Source organism: Somniosus microcephalus, unplaced genomic scaffold, assembly GCF_052327205.1.
Source record: "Somniosus microcephalus isolate GS21.2 unplaced genomic scaffold, FLI_Smic_1.0 scaffold1172, whole genome shotgun sequence".
NCBI classification, from domain to species: Eukaryota; Metazoa; Chordata; class Chondrichthyes; order Squaliformes; family Somniosidae; genus Somniosus; species Somniosus microcephalus.
This window is the reverse complement of record NW_028226359.1, coordinates 2,765-22,707: the sequence shown is the minus strand read 5'-3', so window position 1 is coordinate 22,707 and position 19,943 is coordinate 2,765. Positions and strand designations below refer to the sequence as shown.

The following is a 19,943-nucleotide window of genomic DNA, read 5'->3' as shown; positions in this document are numbered from 1 at the left end:
CTACGGACCCTCCACAATGATCTCTGCCACCCGGGAGGTCACCAGGTTCTTCCATTTTATTAAAGCTCGCAACCTGCCTTACTCCATCGAGGAGGTCAGGACCATGACCAGGAACTGCCAGGTCTGCGCCGAATGCAAACCGCATTTTTATAGGTCAGACAGGGCACACCTGATTAAAGCCACCCGCCCCTTCGAACGTCTCAGCGTCGATTTCAAGGGGCCCCTTCCCTCCTCTGACCGCAACACGTACTTCCTCAATATTATTGACGAGTACTCCCGTTTCCCCTTCGCCATCCCCTGCCCGGACATGACCAGCGCCACAGTCATCAGGTGCCTCAACGACCTGTTCGCCATATTTGGCTTCCCCAATTACATCCACAGCGACAGGGGCTCGTCGTTTATGAGCGACGAGCTGCGCCAGTACCTGCTCGAGAAGGGCATAGCCACGAGCAGGACTACCAGCTACAACCCCCGGGGTAACGGACAGGTAGAGAGGGAGAACGCAACGGTGTGGAAGACCGCCATGCTCGCCCTAAAATCCAAAGGCCTCCCAATCTCCCGCTGACAAGATGTCCTCCCCGATACGCTCCACTCCATACGATCACTGCTCTGTACTGCCACAAACGCCACCCCTCACGAGAAGATGTTCGTCTTCCCCAGGAAATCCACCTCGGGGACATCACTACCGCCATGGCTGACGTCTCCGGGACCCGTCCTGCTCAGGAAACACGTGAGGAGCCATAAGACGGACCCCCTGTTCGAAAAGGTTCACCACCTCCATGCCAACCCACAGTACGCCTACGTGGCGCATCCTGACGGGCGGGAGGACACAGTCTCAATTTGAGACCTCGCACCCTCAGGTACCACCCGAAACACCATCGATCACCATCCACTACCTCCACCCACCACCACTACCCACGACGCACCACCGGGGTGTCTACCACGAACTGACGACATGCCGGTGCCATCCCTACCCCGAGAGGATGACACGCCAGTGCTCCGTCCCACGCGAGAAGCGGCCGCGGGCAAAGAACCGCCGCAACCGGCACCACGAAGATCATTACGGCAGACAAGACCCCCGGAGAGACTTTCGTATACGAACTTTTGAAACACTTCACCCCGCCGGACACTTTTTTTTAAACGAGGGGTGAATGTGGTAAACCACTGCTAACTCTGTACATGTCTGTGGGGTAAACCACTGTTAACTCTGTACAGGTCCGGGCATGTCTCCGCCCCTGGCTCCACCCCTAAGCCCGGGTATAAAGGTGACTCACCACCCTTCCCCTGGGAGCTCTTAGGATGGATCCACTAGCAGAGGCATGCTCCAGTTCTTAGTCAATAAAAGCCTACTTCGTATAAGTTCAACTCGTAGTCTTTGGTGTTGTTGTTAGTGCATCAAGACCTTATTGAGGTGTTTAAAATTATGAGGGGCATCGATAAAGTGGATAGAAAGGACCTATTTCCCTTAGCAGAGGGGTCAATAACCAAGGAGCACCGATTTAAAGTAATTGGCGGAAGGTTTAGAGGGGATTTGAGGGGAAATTTCTTTACCCAGAGGGTTATGGGGGTCTGGAACTCACTGCCTGAAAGGCTGGTAGAGGCAGGAACCCTAACCACATTTAAAAAGCCTTTGGATGTGCACTTGGGATGCTCTAACCTGCAGGGCTACGGACCAAGAGCTGGGAAGTGGGATTAGGCTGGATAGCTCATTGTTGGCCGGCGTGGACACAATGGGCCAAAATGGCCCCCTTCTGTGCTGTAACTTTCTATGATTCTATTATACCATTTCATTTCCTAATTGCTTGCTGTACCCGCATGTTAACTTTCAGTGATTCGTGTAGAAGACAACCCAGGACCCTCTGAACACCAACATTTCCCAATCTCTCTCCATATATAAAATACTCTGCTTTTCTATTTTTCTTACAAAAGTGGATAACTTCACATTTCTCCACAGCTTCTGCCCCCCTGGACACACGTCACAACCAATGGGACAATGGTTACTGACGTCACACAGCCTGGGTTGCTGACATCACACAGCCGCCGTTGCCGGGTTACATGACGTCACTGATGCTGAGGCGGCTTAACGGCCGCGCTGATTCAAGTCGGTCGCCGCGCGACCACGAACGGCACCGCCTCCGACTGAGAATGTAGGCGGGGCGCGTGGTGCTGTGCTGTGCCCCGATTGGTGGGTGCGCTGTCAATCAGCTGTTTCCACCCAATAGCGGGCAGATAACTGAGGCCACACTGCGCATGTCCAATGTCACCAGATGGAGACAGTTGTAGGGAAACAAAATGGCGGAAAGTGAACTTGAGAGTGCGGCGCCGGAATGGATTGACCAGAGGATCGGGACCGCCTGGACCAGGGGCTGAAGGTGAGTGTCCTGGGACTGAGCCGCTGCTCGGAGCCGCGATGGGCGCAGCCCGGGGGGTGAGGAGCAGGGCTGCGAGTGAGCCGGACCCTCATCCTCCCTAAAGTGCGGGGCCCAGACTCGGCCCCCAGACTCCAGCTGGGACTGAAGCAGAGTTTGATCCAGGCTCGGCTCAGCACAGCGGCCGGACTCTTGTCCTCTCACCCCGCTCGCTTCTGTCTGGAAAGCCCCGGATCCCCAGCACAGACTTTATTCTCCGCTTTGTTCACCGGTGCCACCACCTTCCGAGATTTGAGCCCCAACACCCCCGGCTCTCTCTCTCCTCCCGCCCCCTTTAAAATCCCCCCCCGTTTGGCTCCTCTTGTCTCCTCATTCTCCCCCAGACTCTCCGCCCTCCCTCACACTCTCTGCACTCAATCCCACCGGCCCTGTGTCCGCCCATTCCCCCAGCCTGTCTGTCCTCCTCACTCGTCACCACACGGCCCAGGCTCGGCTCATCGGCGCGGCACTCAGTCCCGCCCCGAGTTCACGGCAGCTTCACACCGACACAACCGGCCTCAGAGCCACAGACAATTTGATGGGACAGTGTAGAGGGAGCTTTACTCTGTATCTAACCCGTGCTGTACCTGCCCTAGGAGTGTTTGATGGGACAGTGTAGAGGGAGCTTTACACTGTATCTAACCCGTGCTGTACCTGCCCTGGGCGTGTTTGATGGGACAGTTGTACAGTGTACCCTCTCCCGGTCTCTGTCTCTCTCTCCCCCCTCTGTCTCTGTAATTGAAGCAGATTGGTTATTTTGTAAATTTATCTGAAATTTTAGAGCAATGGACAAGCGATTCCTGCTGATCGCGTATTTCCATATAGGACACAGATGCTTCGGGGGAACAGAGCTCTCGGTCATGTTGAAATAATGCTAAACAGGTTACTGTAGAGACCGCCTAGCAGTGGAAGGAAACTATGTCAGCAAATCTATAAAAAGAGTAAAATACATATCCTAATCATGGGAGATTTTAGCTACACCAAATAATCCGTCAATGAGAGGAAGGGAAAAGGGAATGGAGTATTTGCAGTGTGTTCAGGACTCCTTTCTTACCCAGTATGTAAGAAGCCCAACGAGAGAGGATTCACTGATGGATCTATAATGGGAAATGAACCAGAGCAGATAAGAGAAGTAAACTTAGGTGAAAATCTAGACAGTATAGATCACAACATAGTAATAACGATTGACAAAGACATAAGTAGTAATAAGATTGTGAAATAGCTGATTTTGAGGTGATGACAATGGAACTAGGGAAGATAAACATGGAACAGAAGAGACAGACAGAGAGAGAGAACAGCAGTGGGAAATATTTAAAAAGGTGATCAGTAGCGTTCAAGAGAAATATATTCCACTGCAAAACAAGAACTAACTAGCCAATAATAAAACACCAGGGCTGAATAAAGAGATGAGGGTAAAATGGACACTGAAGAAAAATGCTGAGTACAGTGAAAATAAAGGAGAGGATGACAAAAGGTAATTGGAAGAGGCTGGGAAAGAATAAGAAAAACAATAGGAAGGTGAGAAGGAACTGCAAAATTAAATTATCAAGGAATATTAAAAGCAATAGTGAAGTATCGTACAGGCACATAAATAATAGGAAATTCAGGATAGGGACAGAGCCACAAGATAAACCAACAGGTAATGACAGTGAAATGGCAGGAATATTGGATACAAAAGCCTGACCTGCTGAGTATTTGCAGCGCCTGACTGGCTGAGTATTTCCAGCATTTTCTGTTTGTTTCAGATGGCCCAGAAATTCGGGTCTCCACGGGTGAGTACGCACGGGGTACTCGCCCGTAGGCCGAATGGAAGTGCCGGTTTTCTGCATGCACTGCGCATGCGCGGGAAACCGACACTTCCGTTCCTCTGAACGAAGAGGTTCAGAGGTCGAACGCGCGTGCAGGAGAGGCTGCGCGTGCGCATCAAACTTACAATTCTTTTTACAGGTTTTCCCGGGATCGTAAGCCTGCAGGATTTAGAAATATAAAAAGCAGGCGTAAGGCCTGCTTTTTACAACGTAAGTGGGCAATTAATTAAAATTAAAAAAAAATTCCACAGGTTTATTATTTTTAAATATTTTAAAGCAAGGTAAGTTTATTTTTAGCCCCGTTAGAATATAAAATTATTTTTTTCAAAAATTTAAATTATTGTTTAAAATAGTTATTTAATGTAATTTATAGTTTATTTAAAAAGTGTGATTTAAAAATAAAAAATTATTTGAAGGTTTACTGCTATTTTGGGGCCGTAGTATTTACGTCTTGACAGCTCTTCCTGTCAATACTTATGAATGGAGCATTCCCTGCTCCGATTGGCTGCCCATGGCCCAGGGGACGCATCAAACTAACCGCGCCCCTGGGACACGCAAGCACTGCGCGCCGGCAGTTGGAGCAGGCCCAGGATCAGAATTCCACGGTGGCCCACAGCACAACGGCCGGCGCGCTAGGTAAGTGCAGGTCGGGGGCTTACACCCGCGGGAAGCCCCTGACCCGAATTTCTGGGCCATTGGACAGTTACTTTGCCTCAGTTTTTACCAAGTAGATGAAAAAGGTGGACATGACATTGGAAGAAGAGATGAGAAGAGAGATCAAGACATATAAAATAGAAAGGGTGAAATAATTGATAAACTAGCAAAAGTTAGAGAATAAAACCCCTATACTAAAAGAAGCAAGGGAAAGAGAGAGCAGAGGCTCCATTATATATACTCGGGAATAGGGACAGATGCACAAATCATTACAAGCAGGTTAACCAGGCCATGAAAATGCAGACAAAGCACTGGGGTTCATTTCTAGAATGATAGACATGCAAAGCAGAGAAGGTATTTTAAACGTGTATAGAACCTTGGTTAGACCACACGTGGAGTTCTAAAAGCTTTCCCACCACCAAGGTTAAGCTGACTGGCCTGTACTTACCAGGTTTATCTTTCTCTCCTTGTTTGAACCAGGGTGTAACATTTGCAATCCTCCAGTCCTTTGGCACCACCCCTGTAATCGAAGGAGGATTGGAAGATTGTGGTCAGCACCAACGCAATTTCTATCCTTACTCCCCACAGTAACCTCGGGTGCATCCCATCCGGACCGGGTGACCTATTCACTTTATTTACCGCCAGCCTGTCTGGTACGTCCTCTTTATCTATTTTTATGTCATCCAGTATCCCAGCAATCTCCTTGTTTACCATAACTTTGACAAATGCTCTTCCTTAGTTAACGCTGATGCAACGTACTCATTTAATACCTCAGACATGCCTTCTGCCTCCACCAGTAGTTCTCCATTTTGGTTCCTAATCGGCCCCACCGCTCCTCTGACGACGCTTTTTCTGTTAATATGCCTGAAGGCGACCTTTTGGATTACCTTTATATAATTTTGTGGTGAATTCTGAAAAGCCATGGTACAGCACTTGAAACAATCTTCAGCAATGGGCTGGGTGTCAGAGGGTCAAAACGCCGACCTTTCACCCCTACCGATCTGAAGGTCTTGTGTAAAATGAATGTGGGGATTTCAAACACAGTCCTTGGTGAGAGGTCGGATTTGTGCCAAACTAGGCCGTTTGACAGTTCAAGATTTCCACTCGGCTTTGTGTGAAGACGTGCTTCCTGACCTCACCCCTGAATGGACTATTTATAATGTAAATATTATGCCCTCTTGTTCTGGACTTCGCCACTAGAGGAAAGAGTTTCTCTGTCATTTTGACCAACTTGATTTGAGGTTTTTGACGAGATAACAGAGGGTGGATGAGAGCTGTTCAGTTGATGCTGTGTATATGGACTTTAAAAAGTCCTTTGATGAAGTATCACGTAATAGGCTTGTTAGCAAAATTGAAGCCTGTGGGATAGAAGGGGCAGTAGCAGCAGGGATACAAAATTGTCTAAGGGATAGAAAGCAGAGAGTTGTGGTGAATGCTGTTTTTTGGACTGCAGGGAGGTATTCAGTGGTGTTCCCCGGGGATTAGTGCCAGGATAACTGCTGGTTATCCCCAGAGACCAGGTAAGGCCTCACAGCGTCGGCGGGAAACTCGAGCGGCAGAGCGGGGCTATAAAAGGCCCCAGAGACCAGGTAAGGCCTACCAGTCTCGGAACTCCGAACTCGGAGGGAAGGAGAGAGGTAAAAAGTAATCCAAGTGTGACGTCACCAGAAAGCGGGTAAGTGGTTGGTAAGTATTTCTTTTTTAAGCTTAAACTCTGGTTTATAGTTTCTAAGGTGCGATATTCATCATCTAGAATCGGGGCAGAGTGTATTTAAAAATAATAAATTTAATTAATTACAAAGAATGGGCGATCAGGTGATGTGTTGCTGCTGCAATATGTGGGAGCTGGTAGACACCATTAATGCTCACGGTGATCACATTTGCAGTAAGTGTTGGCTGCTCGAGGAATTCCGGCTCCATGTTGAAGAGCTGGAGTCCGAGCTTCAAACACTGAGACACATCAGGGAGGGGGAGAGTTACCTGGACTCTGTGTATCAGGAGGTAGTCACACCAATTAGATTAATTAATTCAGATGTAGTCCGTGGCCAGGGTCAGGATGCTGTGACTAGAAGTGAGGCAGGTACGGGGATCCAGGAGCTAGTGTTGGAGGAGCCGCAGCCCTTGCTCTTGTCCAACAGGTTTGAGGCTCTTACTCCCTGTGAGGATGGGAACAGGGACTGCAGGGAGGATGAGCAACCTGGCCACAGCACCGTGGAGCGGGGGGCCATTCAACTGGGGGGAGTTAAAAGAAATGTTGTAGTGGTAGGGGATAGTATCGTTAGGGGGATAGATAGGGTTCTTTGCAGCCGAGAGCAAGAGTCCCGAAGGCTGTGTTGCCTGCCCGTTGCCAGGGTTCAGGACATCTCCTCTGGGCTGGAGAGAAACTTGGAGTGGGAGGGGGAGGATCCAGTTGTCATGGTCCATGTTGGTACCAACGACATAGATAGGACAAGGAAGGAGGTTCTGCTGAGAGAGTTTGAGCAGCTAGGGGCCAAATTAAAAAGCAGAACCACAAGGGTAATAATCTCTGGATTACTACCTGAGCCACGTGCAAATTTGGCTAGGGTAAATAAAATTAGAGAGTTAAATGCGTGGCTCAAAGACTGGTGTGGGAGAAATGGGTTTTGCTTCCTGGGACACTGGTATCAGTACTGGGACAGGAGAGAGCTGTTCCGTTGGGACGGACTTCACTTGGCCAGTGCTGGGACTAGAATCCTGGCGAATCGAATAACTAGGGCTGTAGAGAGGGCTTTAAACTAATTAGTGGGGCGGAGGTTTTAAGAGAGCGAAAAATAAAAATGACAGCGGAGAAGGCAATAGAGCAAGGTAGCAGTGGGGGAATTAAAAACCAGAGCGTGTCAGGAAGGGACAGAATGTATAATGATAGAGGTAAAGTCGTAAAAGGGGTAAAAGCAGGAATAAATTGTCAGAAAACATATTTGAAAGTTCTTTATCTGAATGCACGCAGCATTCCTAACAAAATTGACGAGTTGACGGTGCAAATAACTACACATGGGTATGATCTGGTGGCCATTACGGAAACATGGCTGCAAGATAATCATGACTGGGAACTAAACATACAAGGGTATTTGACAATTAGGAAGGACAGACAGGAAGGAAAGGGAGGTGGGGTTGCTATGTTAATCAAGGATGAAATCACTGCAATAGTCAGAAATGATATTGGGTCAAAGGATCAGGATAGTGAAACAATTTGGGTGGAGATAAGGAATAATAAGGGGAAAAAGTCACTAGTGGGCGTAGTCTATAGGCCTCCTAACAGTTGCAACTCTGTTGGTCGGAGTAGAAGTCAGGAAATAGTTGGGGCTTGTAATAAGGGAACAGCTATAATCATGGAATAACAACAGAAAATGCTGGAAAAACTCAGGTCAGGCAACATCCGTGGAGAGAAATTTGAGTTGACGTTTCGGGTCAAACCCTTCTTCAAAACTAGAAAGAAAAGAAAATAGATCGAAGGCAGGGCTATAATCATGGGGGATTTTAACTTTCATATTGACTGGATTAATCAAATTGGGCATGGCAGCATTGAGGAAGAGTTCATAGAGTGTATTAGGGACGGGTTCCTTGAGCAGTATGTAACTGAACCAACCAGGGGGCAGGCAATCTTAGATCTGGCCCTGTGTAATGAGACAGGATTAATAAAAAATGTCCGAGTAAAGGATCCCCTTGAAATGAGTGACCATAATATGGTTGAATTCCAAATTCAGTTTGAGGGTGAGAGAGTTGGATCTCAAACCAGCATACTAAGCTTTAAAAAAAGGAGACTATGAAGGTATGAGAGTAGAATTGACTAAAGTGGACTGGGAAAACAGATTAAAGTGTAAGACGGTACAAGAGCAGTGGTCGACATTCAAGGAGATATTTCGCATCTTTCAAGATAAATATATTCCACTGAGGAAAAAGGGGAGTAAAAGAAAAGACAGCCATCCGTGGCATAGTAAAGTAATAAAGGATAGTATTCTACTGAAAACAAGGGCACATAAATTAGCCAAATCTAGTGGGAGGATAGAAGATTGGGAAGCATTTAAAAGCCAGCAAACAATAACTAAAAGATTAATTAAGAAAGGGAAGATAGATTATGAAAGTAAACTAGCAAAAAATATAAAAACAGATAGCAAGAGTTTCTACAGCTATATAAAAAGAAAAAGGGTGGCTAAAGTGAACGTTGGTCCCTTAGAGGATGGGACCGGGAAACTAGTGGTGGGCAACATGGAGTTGGCAAAGACGCTGAACAAATATTTTGTATCAGTCTTTACAGTAGAGGACACTAATAATATCCCAACACTGGACAAACTGGGGGCAATGGGGGGGGGGGAGGAGCTAAGCACGTATAAAATCACTAAGGAGATGGTACTCAGTAAAATAATGGGACTTAAGGCGGATAAATCCCCCGGACCTGATGGCCTACATCCTAGGGTCTTGAGAGAAGTGGCGGTAGGGATTGTGGATGCATTGGTGATCATTTTCCAGAACTCCCTGGACTCCGGAAAGGTCCCGGCAGATTGGAAAACTGCTAATGTAACACCCTTATTTAAGAAGGGAAGTAGACAAAAAGCTGGAAACTATAGACCAGTTAGCCTAACATCTGTGGTTGGCAAAATGTTGGAGTCCATTATTAAGGAAACAGTAACAGAGCATTTGGATAAACATAATTTAATAGGACAGAGTCAGCATGGTTTTACGAAGGGGAAGTCATGTTTGACAAATTTGCTCGAATTATTTGAGGATGTAACATACAGGGTGGATAAAGGGGAACCAGTGGATGTCATGTATTTGGACTTCCAAAAGGCATTCGACAAGGTTCCACACAAAAGATTACTGATCAAGATAAAAAATCACGGGATTGGGGGTAATATACTGGCATGGGTGGAAGATTGGCTATCTAACAGAAAACAAAGAGTTGGGATAAATGGTTCGTTCTCGGGCTGGCAATCAGTAACTAGTGGTGTTCCGCAGGGGTCAGTGCTGGGACCCCAACTCTTTACAATCTATATTAACGATTTGGAGGAAGGGACCGAGTGCAACATATCCAAGTTTGCCGACGATACAAAGATGGGAGGGAAAGCAGTGAGTGAGGAGGACATAAAAAACCTGCAAAAGGACATAGACAGGCTAAGTGAGTGGGCAGAGATTTGGCAGACGCAATATAATGTTGGAAAGTGTGAGGTTATGCACTTTGGCAGAAAAAATCAAAGAGCAAGTTATTATCTAAATGGAGAGAAACTGCAAAGTGCTACAGTACAAAGGGATCTGGGGGTCCTGGTGCATGAAACACAAAAAGTTAGTATGCAGGTGCAGCAGGTGATCAGGAAGGCCAATGGAATCTTGGCTTTTATTGCAAAGGGGATGGAGTATAAAAACAGAAGTCTTGCTGCAGTTATACAGGGTATTGGTGAGGCTACACCTGGAATACTGCGTGCAGTTTTGGTTTCCATATTTAAGAAAAGATATACTTGCTCTCGAGGCGGTTCAGAGAAGGTTCACTCGGTTGATTCCAGAGATGAGGGGGTTGACGTATGAGGAAAGGTTGAGTAGGTTGGGACTCTACTCATTGGAGTTCAGAAGAATGAGAGGCGATCTTATCGAAACATATAAGATTGTGAGGGGGCTTGATCAGGTGGATGCGGTGAGGATGTTTCCACTGATGGGTGAGACTAGAACTAGGGGGCATAATCTTAGAATAAGGGGCTGCCCTTTCAAAACTGAGATGAGGAGAAACTTCTTCACTCAGAGGGTAGTAAATCTATGGAATTTGCTACCCCAGAGAGCTGTGGAAGCTGCAACATTAAATCAATTTAAAATGGAGATAGACATTTTCCTAGCAGATAAGGGAATTAGGGGTTACGGGGAGAGGGTAGGGAAGTGGACGTGAGTCTAGGTTCAGATCAGCCATGATCCTATTGAATGGCGGAGCAGGCCCGAGGGGCCGTATGGCCTACTCCTCCTATTTCTTATGTTCTTATGATATATATTCATGACCTGGATTTGGATAAAGGGCACAATTTTGAAATTTGCAGCTGACTCAACTTGGAAGTGTTTAAAACAGTGAGGAAGTTAGTAATGGACTTCAAGAGGATGTAGACAGGCTGGTGGATTGGACGGACACATGGCAGATGAATTACAACAAAGAAAAGTGTGAGGTTATACAGTTTGGGAGGAAGAATGAGAAGAGACAATGCAAGCGAAATGGTACAGTTTTGAAAAGTGTCCACGAACACAGACCGGGGGGGATGTTTGTGCACAAATCTTTGGTGGCAAGACAGGTTAACAAAGCAATTGTAGTTAATAAAGCCAATGGGATCCTGGGCTTTATAAATAGAGGCGTAGAGTACAAAAACCAGGAATCGATGGTAAACCTGTTTCAGACACGAGTTTGGCCTCAGCTGGAGTATTGTTCAATTCTGGGCACCGCACTCGGAAGGACGTGAAGGCTTTGGAGAAGAGACTTGCTAGAATGGTTTCAGGGATGAGGGATTACGGTTACTTGGAGAGACTGGAGAAGCTGGGATTGTTCTCCTTCGAGCAGAGAAGGTTAAGAGGAGATTTGATCGAGGTGTTCTAAAATGAAGAATTGTTTAGATAGAGTAAATAGAACAACTTGTATTTATATAGCACCTTTAACATAGTGTAACGTCCCAAGGCGCTTCGCAGGAGCCGCATAAGAATATATTAGGGCAGATGACCAAAAGCTTGGTCAAAGAGTTCGGTTTTCAGGAGCGTTTTAAACAGGCCATGAAAATGTAAACACAGCACTGGGGTTCATTTCTAGAGAGATCGAATTGCAAAGCAGCGAAGTTATGTTCAACATGTAGATTCTGTTAGAACCTTGGTTAGACCACACTTGGTGCGCTCTGTACACCGCAGTTCTAGTCTCCTTATTATGAAAAGGATAGCGAGACACTGGAGAAGGTGAAACAAAGATTGACGAGAATTATACCAGAACTGAGAGGTTCTAAGTATCCAGAATGACTGACCGTACTGGGGCTCTTTTCGCCAGAAAAGTGAAGTCCGAGGGGTTATTTATTAGAGATCTGTATAATTATGAAGGGGTTTGATCGGGTAGATGACAAAGATGTTGCCACTTGTGGGGAATCCAAAACTGGGGGTCAAAAACATAAGATAGTCACTAATAAATCCAATAAGGAGCTCAGGAGAAACCACTTCACCCAGAGAGTGGTTAGAATGCAGAGCTTGCTGGCACATGGAGTAGTTGAGGTGAATAGCAGAGTGCCTTTAAGGGGAAGCTGGATAAGTACGAGGTAGAAAGGTATGGACGGATATGATGAAAGGGTGAGGTGAAGTAAGGAGGGTGGAGGCTCGTGTGGAACATAAACACCGGCATGGACCTGTTGGGCTGAGTGGCCTGTTTCTGTGCTGTAAATACTGTGTAATTCTATGGTAAATCCTGAATAGACACGGTACAGCACTCGAAACAATCTTCAGCAAGGGGCTGAGGGTCAAAACTCTGACCCTTCACCCCATCCCATCTGAAGGTCTTGTGTACAATGAATGTGGGGAGTTCAAACACAGTCCTTGGTGAGAGGTCAGATTTATACCACACTGGGCTGTAAATCTGCAGACTGGCTGTTACGTGCCGAACAAGTGCCTTCAAAAGCCTGTTTAAAACCTCTCTCTCCGTCACTGATCTCAATCCACCTACAACCTTAACCCGTTCTCTGCTGCTCAGTCTGTTTGTGTCTCTACGAGCGTGTGTTTCTGTGTCCCACTATACATGTGTTTTTATGTGTGTGTATATGTGGGTATGTCTGTGTAGGTGTTTCTGCATGTGTCTCTTGTGCTGATGTGTGTGTCTATAAACAGAACCCTACCTAATGAAAATAGCACTGTTGCCTCACAGCGCCAGGGACCCGGGTTCGAATCCGGCCTCGGGTGACTGTCTGTGTGGAGTTTGCACATTCTCCCCGTGTTTGCGTGGGTTTTCTCCGGGTGCTCCGGTTTCCTCCCACAGTCCAAAGATGTGCGGGTTAGGTTGATTGGCCATGATAAATTGACCCTTAGTGTTTGGGGGATTAAATACGTGGGGTTACAGGGATAGGGTGGGATATGTGTTCGTATAGGGGTTACGGGGATCGGGTGGGATATGTGTCGGTGCAGGCTCGATGGGCCGAAATGGCCTCTATCTGCACTGTGGGGTTTCTGTGATTCTGTGATATCAATTTTAGGCTTGAATTGTTCAATTGAGCTCCAGCATGAACAGCTTTTTGGAGGAGAGTTCCAGATTTCTACTACCCTTTGTGTGAAGAAGTGCTTCCTGACATCACACCTGAACAGCCTAGCTTTAACTTTAAGCTTTTGCCCCTTGTTCTGGACACTCCCACCAGATGAAATAGTATCTCTCGATCATCATAAAACCTCAATGATCCCATCCTTAATTTTCTATATTCAAGTTTATAAATTCAGGAACAGAAATGGTATGGAGCGGGGAGGGGAACAGAGTAACAGTGGTAATGTCTAGGTAATGAAGAGGGAGCTCAGTATTTTACCTGCCTTTGAGGGCTCAATGCTGACACTATAAAGTGGAGGTAGGAACAGGAGTCGGCTATTCAGCCCCTCGAGCCTGTTCCCCATTCAGTGAGATCATGGCTGATCTATCATAATTCCATCCACCTGTCTTGGCTCTGTATCCTTTCTCGACCCTTGCCTGGCAAAAATCTATTGATCTGGGAATTAAATTATTAATTACGCGAGCATCTACTGCTTTTTGTGGGAGAGTTCCATACTTCTACCTCCCTTTGCGTGAAGAAGTGTTTCCAAACTTCTTTCCTGAATGGCCTGGCTTTGATTTTGAGATTATGTCCCCTTGACCTAGACTCCTCCACCAGTGGAAATAGTTTCTCTCTCTCTACCTTGACAATTCCTTTTAACATCCTTAAAACCTGAATCAAATGAAATCGCCCCTTAACCTTCTATATTCCAGGAAATACAAGCTCAGTTTATGTAATCTCTCCTCACAATCCTGGAACTCCCTCCCTAACAGCACTGTGGGAGTACCTTCACCACATGGACTGCAGCGGTTCCAGAAGGCGGCTCACCAATATCTTCTCGAGGACAATTAGGGATGGGCAATAAATGCTGGCCTTGCCAGCGATGCCCACATCCCAGAAACGAATAAAATAAATATTTTAACCTTTGGTACCCTGGTTACATTCTGGTCTATCTGTGCTGCACTCTCTCCGAGGCCAGTATATCCTTCCTGAGGTGCGGTGCCCAGAACTGAATGCAATTCTCCAGATGGGGTCTTTCCAGAGCTCTCTACAGCTGAAGCACCAACATTCCATTGGCCTCTTTAATTATTTTAGTACCTGTCCACGAGCTTTTACTGATTGAAGTACTTTGACCCCTAAATCTCGCCAGTAAGAGGTGTGGGGTGTGTGTATTTTCTGTTTAAATTGGTGCATTTGATTTAATTTGATTCTGGTATTTAACAGCAACAAACAACTCCTGTAAACCCTCAGCAACTGAATCTCTATTTGGAATAGTTCACCAGTCCCGGCGACTGATCCAACTCGCCCTACGTATCTCTCTGTCCCACTATCCTTCCCCTGTGCGTTTGGATGTTGCAGACCGAAACAGTGAAAGATCCAGTGATGGATTCCCACCAGCCCGAGCTCTCCACGTTCTCACTGAATGAAACCTTCCTTCACAGGAAGCAGGCTCTGTTTGATTGTTTAGGCCCCGTAACCCCTGACCCTGTGTTACTGCTGTCCTAATAATGGGCTGTACTCAGAAATAAAACATACTGCATTGATCACAGCTTCACATCCGTGTCTTGTTTCTCTTTAGGATCAATGTGCCGGAGGACAAGGTGTCTGGGGATGAAATGAGACTGGGAGAAGATTTGTGAATCGCAGGAAATGGGAAGAGGAAACTGGCACAGGGAATCTCTCCAAGTGTCCAATAACACATTCAGAAAGGTACTGAGATAAGATGGCTGTCCCAGAGCATCAGCATTCTGACCGTTTGGGGTTTAAGCTGTTTAACTTGAAACGGTGCCTTCAGGCAGATTGGAAATTGACATCTATTGCATCAGACCGACAGATCGTTTGATGGGACAGTGTAGAGGGAGATTTACACTCAATCTATCCTGTCCATCCTCTATATTGTTTTTTCTCTAGCTGCCTCATTTAATCTCTCTCTCTCTCTCTCTCTCTCTCTCTCTCTCTTTGCCTCAACTCACTCTGCCTCACTCTCGTCTCTTTCTTTCTCAATGGCTCTTATCTCTCCTCGCCTCGTTTTCTCTCTCTCATACACCTTTGCTCTGTCTCTCTTCTCTCTCTATCTCTCATTTCTCTCTGCCTCGCTGTGTCTCATGCTTTCTGCCTTTCTCTTCTCTGCCTCGGTCCCTCCTTCTGCCTCACTCTCAGTCCCCCTCTCTCTGCATGTATCGACTGTTATCCTGAAAAGTGGACCTGGTGTTGTGCCAAGTCGACACTTAACCCTTTCCCCCTCAGAGCGGACTAAGTGATATACAAAGTCGACGCTTAGCTTTGGTACAGATGACAGACTTCGAGTGAAGGATGGTTCAAAACGGTCTTTATTCACAGGTCTGGGGAGAACCTTCTGAGATCCCTCTCGGATCCGACTCCACCGATTCCCTAGCAACAATTACAGTTATACAAAAATCAAACCCCTGCCCTAGGGGCGGGGATAAAGCTTATCAGCATATACAGAGTAATAGCTAAATGGCAATTATAAACCATGACATTTCATCATCTTGCTGCCCACAAATCCCACATTTCAGTTATCAGTTTGTCCCATCACCTCCTGTGACTGTGGGCCTCATCTTAATTGCTCTACAACCATCCATTTTCCCGTAGCCAGGTGGTTTTGCTTGTTACATGTTGTCTTAAGATAACAGTCCTCATTAAGGCGTGCAAAGCACAGACTTTCGGCCTCGTCTCGGGTTACCTCTGCAAAGCAAGCACATTCTGATTAGTCCCACCATACTTTGAAGAATGGAACCCTGTTGTGATTTACAACAAACAAATTCTTAGGTGCGTTATCTTGCATATGTGTTGCCTGGCCAAATAGACCTCCTCCCCAATCTTCCCATGAGTTGTTCTGCAGTTTAATCTCTCAGGATTTGAAGTCACTTAATCATGTTTTAAAACTTAGCTGGGTAAATACAATATACAGACCTCTATATCGTTTAACTCAGGGTAGGGATTAACCCATTATCTCCACCTTGTACATTGGTGCTGCATTATACATATTCTAACATAAAAACGAAATTATACATATTCTAACATTAAAAACTAAGGTATAATAGTAATTTGGCTACTTCAGTCCCCCCTTATGGTCCATGGGTCATTTTGACCCAATACAGCCAATATGCTGCAGTTTAAGATTGTTTGCTACGAGGACCATCGCCCTAGTGGTCCCAAGCCAGGGTGTCTAGTACTCATACTTCCGCAATCCTAAACGCAGTCTTCATAATGATTCTCCTCACGCCCTACCCCTTGCTTGTTGGTGGTTAGCAACAGTGTTTCTTTCTCTTCTTCCTTCGTTATTCGTTTGGTTATGGCCTGTGCTAGGTTGTGGTTCTTTCGCCATCGGCAATATCCACAAAGTAAGAACAAAGGGATCATTAATACGGCGCCTTGCACAACTACCAGCACGTGTGACATGATCCTGATCCAGGGGTGTATATCGACATTTAGCCCCCAATTCCAGATCTTATTGTACCAAGGAGTTTCCGCTAATGTTGTACCAATGTCTTTTTGTCGTTTCTTTAAGTCTTCCTCTATTTTATGATAATACTTTAAAATTTCCTTCGTTTCCTGCTGTACTTTCTTCCAAGCCTCCTCTTCCTCTAACTTAGGAATTGCTTTGGGCTCTGGTATGACATAAGCTTCAACCTCTTTATTAAGTACCATACTATCAAGTGACCATGTTTTCGTTTCCTGTGGTCTTGGGTGTATATATTGATGTCCTATCTGTGTAGATATCTTTGGATCAAAACAAAAGTTTGGTTGGGGATTGGGACAAATCATATCTTGATATTCATATTTCTCTTCAGTTGTGGTGACACAAAATGTCCCGTTGTTCCTTGGTGTTACCCTTGGGTGTACCTCAAGGGTGCAATTGGTGTTTTTTGTGAATCCGCACTCGGATGTGTCTCCTTCGGTGGGGGGGGTGTGTGCACGCCCATGTCCTTCCCTTATGGTGGCACCCGTCCATTATCACCCCCCTTAAGGTTCCATTCTTCTGTTTATTATCTTCATTCCCTTCCCAAAGTGCCTTGGTAGGGACATCATGATATTTAACCCAACTTTCCCTTTGTATCTCTCCTATGTTAATCACGTCGTATAGGGGCTGTCCCTCTTCTGGGAGTTGTGGGATGGCTAGTACAAAGCCAATCACCTTAGTCCATGGGGTCAGACAATTGCCTGCCCGGTATACTTGTCCCATTTTACGCCCCTTACATAGGCTTTTATTTGTGTCAATCCAAGGTTCCAGATCCTCATTAGTAATCCAGTCAGGGATCTGTCCATTATTTATTTGCCTCATGTTATGCTGAGCATTTGACAATAGCCATGAGTCATACATGGCACATAATAGTTCCTTATGGGTTTGGCGAGAAGCATTGTCAAGTCGATCAATAATTGTATTGATTGCTTCTGCATGGGGGGCTACTACCTCTTCCACCCCCAACAATTGCATTATTGTTTGTTTTCCTCCCAGTGCCAATTGCTGGCTATTTCCAGTGGCTTGTTTTAGTAACTTCTCTATTTTTGCTTGTAGTTCCTCTACTCCTTCGTTTACTCCTTCTATGTCCAAGCTATTAACTGTTGCTAACCCGGCCGCATACCCTGCTCCGGCCATTTCCAATACTCCCCGTTTCTTACGTCTTTGTAAGAGGTTTTCCCTGTGGACCCTCTAATTGTTTTACCCACAGGGAGTTCCATATTTGCTTTGTATGATTGTTACACATCGCGGGCATCTCTAGAGTACTCCTATTAATGGCAACCTTAATAATTCTATGTGTTACACTAAAGTACACCCCATCTTGTGATTTCCTTCTTATTAAACCCCCGGGTACCCCTTTTTCCATTGGTGGGCAAGTTAGTGCAGTGAGGGTATTTTTATGCTTGTTGCTTTTCCTTTGTAACCCTATCCCCTCCGTCCTTTCCCTGATTTCCATCTGTAATATTTGTCCTCGCCGGGATCCCTTTTTGCGTTCTGCATTATAACATCCTATCATTCCCCTTTGTCTTTTACCTATTTTGGGCCAATTTAGTGTATTCGAACTCTGTCCCAAATATGGGAGCCCTGTGTAATTTGGTGTAATCTCAACTGCTTTATTGAATCCGAATCCTGTATCTGCAAAATATCCCTTTCCTACTTGAAACTTTGGAGTTATTTGAACATTGTCCTTAGTACATAGGCACTCTATTTTAATCCCTTCGCCCTCCATGACCTGGACAAACAAAGTCCCGTTAGCTGTACTTTTGTATTCACAATAATCACAGTAGACAGTCATATCGCATCCGCTTCCCGAAGCCGCCCCCCATTCTAATGGTGGCGTATTGTTAGTGGGCATTTTGATTCCATTCTGGATGATAATTATGTTTGAAGTCGGTTCGATACCAAAGAGCATCAGAAGTCCCACTACAGACTCAGGGATGGCAGGAATGACGTATGAGGAGAGATTGTGTCGATTGGGCTTATACTCACTGGAGTTTAGAAGATCGAGAGGGGATCTCATCGAAACCTACAAAATTCTGTCAGGCCTGGACAGACTAGATGCAGGAAGGATGTTTATGATGGCCGGGGAGTCCAGAACCAGGGGTCATAGTCTAAGGATAAGGGGTAAGCCATTTAGAACTGAAATGAGGAGGAATTTCTTCACCCAGAGAGTGGTGAACCTGTGGAATTCTCTGCCACAGAGGGCGGTGGAGGCCAGTTCATTAAATATATTCAAAGAAGAGTTGGATATATTTCTTAAGGCTAAAGGGGTCAAGGGATATGGGGAGAAGGCAGGGACAGGGTACTGAATTTGGATGATCAGCCATGATCTCATTGAATGGCGGAGCAGGCTCGAAGGGCCGAATGGCCTACTCCTGCTCCGATCTTCTATGTTTCTACGTATATTTGACCATTAACTCCCGAGTTGCTCGCGCCTGCCACTAGACCCAGCGCTTATACTTAGCCATAGAATTCCGATGAGAGCGCGAATGATGCTCCACTTCATTTTTTTCTGCATTTATCGTTCCTGTAAAGATAAATAAAGGGGGCCAGTCGTCACCAGCCAATTAGAACGGATAAGAATAGAATAATTCTATCAGTTCAAACTGCTGTACATCTTGTTCATTTCTTGGTCTGTGGCTCTGTCTCCAGATATACTTGAAGATGCAAACCACGACGTATAATATTAACATCCCGCACAGCCCTAGCATCTATATATTTAATAAAGGAATCGATCTGTCTGTCCGTCCGTCTGTCCGTCCGTCCTTCCTTCCTTCTGCCATAGAGCGTAGCTACGCGTGCGTTACGTCGAAAGAAAGCTTACCTTTCCGAAACGCTGGTAAGCGTATTTACGTTTCGGCCGGACGAAAATCGCGCCCGCGGTATCCGAAAAACCTTCAACATTCTGCTCATTATCCGCTCATTAGCGACCGAGTGACCTCGAGGTCGACCAATCGTATGCCGGGTTGCTGGCGCGTGCGGCCGGGCCCTCCTACGGTCGAGTGACGGGACGATTGACCAATCCTACGCTTTGGTGACCTGACGGTCGACCAATCGGTGCGTGTGTGGGCGGGCCTTATCGTTCTGAACCAAGGTGAGTAGCCGCCATCTTGCTTCAATTCTTTTTCCTGCTTTCTGCGTCTTTCTTTTCAAATATACATTTCCAGCAAATATAAAGTTGCTTTTAAAACACAAATTGTTTTTGAAAAAAGTTAATTAATTTGTAAATCTTTTCTCTAACCTCTATAATTCTCCTACCTTTCACCGTTTTTCCAGGCCCGGGGCCTAGGCCTCGCTCTCCTCCCCCCCAGTCGCTCGCTCGCTCTCCTCCCCCCCAGTCGCTCGC

The 19,943-nt window shown here is 46.1% G+C and overlaps 1 long non-coding RNA gene across 1 annotated transcript in view; it reads left to right on the top strand.

The window, feature by feature from the left end:
* Nucleotides 1-14,824, top strand: part of LOC147080790 (uncharacterized) — a 33,634-nt gene extending 18,810 nt beyond the window's left edge. Inside the window, exon 2 of the long non-coding RNA XR_015077053.1 lies at nt 14,693-14,824. This is a non-coding gene — a long non-coding RNA (uncharacterized LOC147080790). The remainder of the gene's footprint in view (nt 1-14,692) is intronic.
* Nucleotides 14,825-19,943: the final 5,119 nt, after the last annotated feature.